This window comes from Phoenix dactylifera, chromosome 15, assembly GCF_051530095.1.
Source record: "Phoenix dactylifera cultivar Ajwa chromosome 15, Ajwa_hap1_PhDact_Kaust_v1.1, whole genome shotgun sequence".
Taxonomy (NCBI): domain Eukaryota; kingdom Viridiplantae; phylum Streptophyta; class Magnoliopsida; order Arecales; family Arecaceae; genus Phoenix; species Phoenix dactylifera.
The window spans coordinates 9,394,316-9,401,233 of NC_143204.1; the positions used below are offsets into that span (position 1 = coordinate 9,394,316).

Here is a 6,918-nt window from a genome sequence, read left to right on the forward strand (position 1 = left end):
TCTACAATTGATGCACGCATTGGCTGTTGCTAAAAAGGGCCGTCCAAGGATAACGGGGATTTGTTTCTTAGGATTAGGTTCATGTTCCATATCAAGGACAATGAAATCTACTGGAAAATAGAATTTGTCTATCTTGACAAGAACATCTTCAATTATCCCACGTGGTGTTTTTACAGATCGATCAGCCAATTGAAGGGATACCGAGGTTGGTTTTAACTCACCTAACCCAAGTTTCTCATAAACTGAATAAGGTAAAAGGTTGACACTTGCCCCTAGATCTAAGAGTGCTCGATCAATTAAATTATTTCCTAAGACACAGGAGATGGTGGGAGCACCAGGATCTTTGAATTTCGGAGGGGTGTTGTGTTGGAGAATAGAACTCACTTGATCAGTTAGGAAGACCTTTTTAGGCACATGTGTCCTAGATTTTCGCTTTTGTGTACAAAGGTCTTTGAGAAATTTGGCATAGGAGGAAACTTGTCTGATGGCATCAAGGAGTGGGAGGTTGATTTTAACTTGTTTGAAAACCTCCATCATCTCCTCTAGTGAAGTTCCCTTTTTGCCAAATGGAGAGGGTGAAGTAAGAGCTTCAGGAAATGGGGCCTTTGGGATATGAGTTTTGGCAGAAGGTGGACTAGGTGAAGAAGAAGAAGAAGGTTTTAGATTTTTATTTGACACATTTTTATCCTCTTCTTCACCTTCCTTATTGTTGTCCTCCCCAATCTTATTGTCTACTACACGTCCACTCCTTAGGGTAGTCAAAACATTGGCTTGTTCATGATGAATTGCATTTAATTGATTTTCTTGAGCCATGTATTGTCCCCTAGGATTACTTAGTGGTTGGCTTGGAAGCTTTTCTTCCTCTCGCTTGTTTAGTGCATTAGCTAGTTGACCCATTTGGGATTCTAGCTTGGCGATTGATTGCGTATGAGAGTGCACTAATTGTGTAATGGTTTCCAAACCTTGAAGGGCGTTTAATACTTTCTCCTCAAAGGCTGTGTTTCTTTGGGGTGGAGGAGGAGTGTGTTGAAATTGAGTCGAGGGACGGTAGGGATGAATATTTTGTGGGGTTTGAAAATTCTGAGGGTTTGGAAAGTTTTGGAAATAAGGTTGGGCAGTATTCGAAGCTTGCTGCTTCCAAGAAAAGTTTGAATGATTTCGCCATCCCGGGTTATATGTATTGGAAAATGGGTCATTACCCGGTCTAGGCAGTGTTTGAGCAGCATTGATGTGTTCTTGCACGAGTTCGGGGAATTGGGGCGCTGAAGGGCACTCATGAATAGGGTGGGATGGGCTAGAACAAATAGTACACACTTGTGCTTGGGAAGAGTTCATGTAATGCCCACCTATCATCAGTTGGTCAATCTTATGGGACAATGCATCTACCTTGCTAGACAGGTCCATAGAATGACTTATTTCACAAATGGTCCCTTTTCTTTGAAAACTCGGGGGTGCTTGACGAGAACATGAAGCATGGTGGAGGGAGTTTTCATTTAGATTTTCAAATAATTTCCATGCTTCATGCTCATTTTGAAGCATGAATGTCCCCCCACATGCGGCATCAATCATCTGACTATTTCGTTCAGTCAATCCGTCATAAAAATATTGCACTAGTTGCCACTAAGGTATTTGATGATGAGTGCATTTACGGATTAGGTCCCTAAATCTCTCCCAAGTTTCATGAAATTCTTCTCCCTCAGTTTGGGAGAAGCTTGTAATGGCACGTCTAAACTGGTTCGTTCTTCCTATGGGAAAGTATTTTTTAAGAAATTTTTGTTGCATTTGATCCCAAGAACGAATTGAGTTAGCTTCTAAAGAATTCAGCCATTGTTTGGCTCTATCTTTAAGGGAGAAGGGAAATAACCTAAGTTTCAGGGCATCATCAGTGAAGTTCTGAATCTTGACAGTGGTGCAAATCTCAAGGAATTCATCTAGGTGTTTATATGGATCTTCATTGGTGAGCCCATAAAAAGATGGAAGCATTTGGATCACACTAGACTTTATTTCATATTGTACAGCTGCTACCTCAGGTAATCGAATGCAAGATGGAGAAGTGTAAATAGTGGGAGTAAAGTATTCCCTCAGGAGTTTGGGTTGTTCTTCAGCCATCTTAAGAGGTGGGGATGATCCTAATGTTTTGATCTTAGCTCGAATGTTCCTAAGGGTTCGTTCTATTTCAGGGTCAAAAGGTAATAGGTTTTGTACTCTAGAACGACTACCGTGCATACACTAGTACTCGATCAATCAAGCATGCAATAAAAGAGAAAAGCATATCAATCCTAGTCTTTGTCCTAAAATCACTAGACAGCTCCTAACTGGTTTGAAGAGGGCACCTAAGCCTTCAATCCGGTCTAATGAACCGAGTTGACCAGGTAAGCTCCCAGGTAAGTGGAGGGGTCACGATGCGTTCGCAAAGGTCCCACTTAAAACCCACTTGCCTCGAACAGATGAACTATCTCCCTTATAGGGACAAAGCTTGCCTAGACATCAACTAAGCCACAGAGCGAAATTGGTGCAACTTTCGGTGATCTTCGTCCTATTGAGCTCGAATGTCCCTAGGGGCCAATGTCTAATTGATTTTAATTAAAGATGACACTATGTGAGATTGAGTTCACCTAAGTTGGGCAAGAGTCCGGTGATGAAATCCGGCTCTTATCTTGTTGGGGTGATTGCCCTTACTATGTGCAAATTGATTTGTGTATGTATATCAGGCATGCATTCACAATTTTGCTGTAATTAAAATCAAACAATCACCACAAAATTTCAAACCAGTAATTAATTTAAATAAAAAAAGTTTAGAGGTTACCAAAAGAAATTTCCCCAGCAATTTAATTTTTTTTTTTTTTTTGCAAACCTCTACAGCATTTCTTTTCCGGCAGTTCTCCTTTTGATCATCCCAGATTCTTTTTTTTTCGATTCCTGATAAAATAAATAAATAAATAAATAAAAATTAGTAAGGGAGAAAAAGAAGATAAGAAAAGTAACAATAATAGAAATTTTTTTTTTAATTTTTTTTAATTTTTTAAATAATTTTTTTTAATAAGAAAAATAACTATGCTAGCAATCCCCGGCAACGGCGCCAAAAATTGATCGGTTCTTTCAATTTTGAAATTAAACCACGCAATAGCACGTATCCTGTAGGATAGTGATTACGGGTGTCGATCCACAGGGATTGGAGACAAGTTATTTTTTGTAATTAAATAATTACTTCAAAGGGGATAAGCTAGAGTAAATGATAAAAACTAAGAATTAATATGGGTGTAGTAGTATGAATTATCTATGGAGAGAGGTGTTTAGGTTTAGATTCCACCGATAGATTTATATCCGTGACGCTTTCAATGATTGAGTTGTATGTAAGACTTGACTGCTTCCGACTACAAGCCAAAGCAATCACAAAAGAAAATTATAACTAATTCCCAGCATGAATCATCTAAGTCTAGCACAAACCATCTACTCTAACGATAAGCATGACCTGTCTAACCTAGCATGATGCATCTGATCATTAAGTCATTAAACATGAAATCGATGTCACATGAATATCTCCTCCAAACCACAGGTGTTGGATTCGATGAAATAGATCAATCTATGTAAAATATTTTATGCAAGATAAATGATTCACATAAATTGGATAAATCATAAGATCAATTGATAAATTCTTCATCATGCAACCATCTTACAATACAAACTCAAATCAATAAAAATGAAACGAATACTCCTCTATGGCTTCATCAAACCCCTAAACCGAGGCTTAGCTGCTCATGGTGGCCGGAAGTCCTCCCATCTTCATAAAAAAATTGCTCTTCACTCCCTTCCGCTCCCAGCCTCTCTCTCTTCTCTCTTTTTTTTATTTTATTTCTTCATCTCCCTCTCGGCTTTCTTCTTCTTTTCATTGAAACAGGGGGTCTCCCCTGTTTTTCTATTGAACCGAGCTCCCCCCCTCTCCTCTGCCGTCCTCCCATTTATATAGCTTGCCAAAGCCTTGAAGCCGGCGAAGGATCAAAACGGTCGCGGGATCAATGGGCGCTTGATTTTCTTCTTCTCGGAAAACAGGATCATGGCTTGATCGTTGGGAGGAATGCACGGATGGTGGGATGGATCGCTTGCGGAAGGAAGGAGGCGCTTCACGAGCAGCTAGGATGGAGTGCTAATCCGGAAGCTTTGGAAGAGGAGGAGACGTGGATCCGGGCGCTGGGAGGAGCCGATCACGGGAGGACGCCATTCACGGATGCGGTGCCGGCTTGGAGGCGGAACGTGGGGTCGCGGGCTGTCCGGACGCGGAGGCTGCAGTAACGGGATCGATCGTGGAAGGAAGGAGGCGCGCGTGGAGGCGGAGGAGCTGCAGATCCGGAAGGGGGAAGAATGAATGCACGGAATGGCTGAGGGCTTCACGGCTTGATCGGGTGCTGGGAGATCGCTGGAAAGTTGAAGCTCGGACGCGGCGTCGGAGGCTGATCCGGCTGGTAGCTGGGAGGAATCGTGGAGGAGGCGTGATCACGGGATTACAGATTGGAGTAGGGATGCTGCGGGATGGGCTTGGGGTCTCCCGTCATCGCACGGAATGTGGCGTGCGTGAAGAACGGGATCACGGGAAGGCTGTGTTCACGCCTCGTTGAACTGAATATGGGTCATGTACCCGTTTCTGCAATGGAATTGGATTTGGAGGAAGGTCTGGACTCTGGAAGATACCAAGTTCCATCCAATTAGTCATATGAATAAAATAATGTGATATGAAATTTGGCTTGTAGACGGACGGACTAAGTTCGTCACGGGTCATCTGTTCTGACTAGAGGTCAGTTGCAAGTCTTTCAAGTCATGGGTCACCCAGCACCTTATAGTTATGACATGGCCAATTTAGATTTGCCCAAAATTATTTTCCAGAAACACAAAAGAGATGGACCCGATTCGGACCCGAACCCGACTCGGATCCGATTTGAAGTCAAATTTGTACTCAATGTGCATTTTATCTCTAATTTATACTAATCTATGTTAAACCTAAATATAATATTAATCCAGTGAATTTATCATTATCGGTTAACAATAACACTAATTTTAGTAATATGTAGGTCGCATTTTTGTGCTCTCATCACTTACCATAATTTAAATTTATTTCAATGATTATTCGATTTCATGGTAAAACAAGTAGTTATCCGTTTAAGAACATTGATAAGTGCTGGAAAAAGAATATTAAATTATAGATTAATCAGCATTTATCAAGACCCTATTCATCAAATCCATGAATGCTGCTGGGGCATTTGTCAGCCCAAATGGAAGCACTAGAAACTTATAGTGCCCATATCTCGTTCTGAATGCAGTCTTCAATATATCTTCCTTTCTGATTTTTAACTAATGATACCCAGACTGCAGATCAATCTTCGAGAAGTATTCAGCCCCTTATAATTGATCAAACAGGTCATCTATCCTGGGGAGTGGGTATCTATTTTTGATGGTCACTTTATTCAGCTGTCTATAATCTATACATAATCTCAGCGACCCATCCTTCTTCTTCACAAACAGAACTGGGGCACCCCATGGTGATGTATTAGGCCTAACAAACCCCTTGTCTAGCAAATCCTGCAACTGCACCTTCAACTCCCTCAGCTCTATAGGTGCCATACGATAGGGAGCAATTGATATAGGGTTTGTACCAGGAAGAAGTTCAATACTGAACTCAATTTCTCTATCAAGTGGCAATCCTGGTAATTCCCCTGGAAATACATCAGGATACTCCCTAACAACTGGAATCTGCTGCAGATCCACAGACTCTACCTGGGTGTCCATCACATAAGCTAGATAGCCTTGACACCCCTTTCTCAGCAGCCTCTTTGCTTTTACTGCAGACACCAAATTCATTGGGATCTCACTCCTGTCCCCTTGATATGTAAATTCCTCCTTATCTAAAGGTCTGAAGATAACACTCTTTTCTTGGCAGTTAATGGTGGCACGATTGTCTGATAACCAATCCATGCCCAATATGACATCAAAGTCTAACACTGCCAACTCAATCAAATCGACTGGGAGTGTCTTACCTTCTACCTCTACCACACAGGTAGGATACACATATCTCACTTCTATACTATCCCCTATAGGTGTGCTAATAACTAAGGGAATATGCATCAATATCTTATTCTTAGCTAACCTTTTAGCAAAATAAGGGGACACAAATGAATGGGTAGCTCCAGAATCAAACAACACTCTAGCTTTAATCTTATCAATGAGGAGCATACCTGTCACAGCCGCATTCGATGCCTGTGCCTCTTGTGGATTTACCGTAAACACCCTTCCTTGCCCTCTGCCTGCTGGAGCTAATGGCTGAGATGGTCCGGCACTTTGCTGTGACGCTGGTGTCTGACCTCTGCCTCTGCCTACAGGCCCCCTACTACTAGGCCTGTCCATCTGCACAGAACGGTAGGATGTTAAAGGGACAAACTGCTGGGTGGCACCCTACGGGCATTCTCTGACAAAATGACCCGGCTGTCCACATCTGTAGCACACTCCCTGACCCATTCTGCATCTGCCAGGGTGCTGCTTCCCACATATGCCACACACTTGCCATGATTGGAACTTGGATTCAATTCTGGCCATAGTGACCGGAGGACGAGGTGCTGATGGTAGAGAAGCATCCTGTGACTGACCTCTTCTCCTCCACTTCCTCTTACGTGGGGCAGGTGGAGCTGAGCATACAGACTGCTCCGTCGGGCCCTCCGGGAGACTTGCTCCCTCAGATCTACCTCGGCTGCTTTGCCCTTTCCCCTTACTCATTTTCCTCTGTTCTCTTTCAGCCCTTTCCTCTTTGTTTTTGATCTCCCACTGTTTTGCTTTATCAATCAGCCTAGACAAGGTGGGGACCTCTACTGCCAGTATTGCATTATAAAGCGGAGAAATCAGACCCCGCCTGATCTTTCTATCCTGGCAGCTTCA

At 42.5% G+C, this 6,918-nt stretch overlaps 1 non-coding gene across 1 annotated transcript; it reads left to right on the top strand.

Moving 5' to 3' along the window:
* The first annotated feature begins 1,627 nt into the window (after nucleotides 1–1,627).
* On the top strand, nucleotides 1,628–1,733 carry LOC120106093 (small nucleolar RNA R71). Its single transcript, XR_005508331.2, has one exon. It is a non-coding gene; the product is annotated as a small nucleolar RNA R71 (small nucleolar RNA).
* The last annotated feature ends 5,185 nt before the right edge of the window (nucleotides 1,734–6,918 follow it).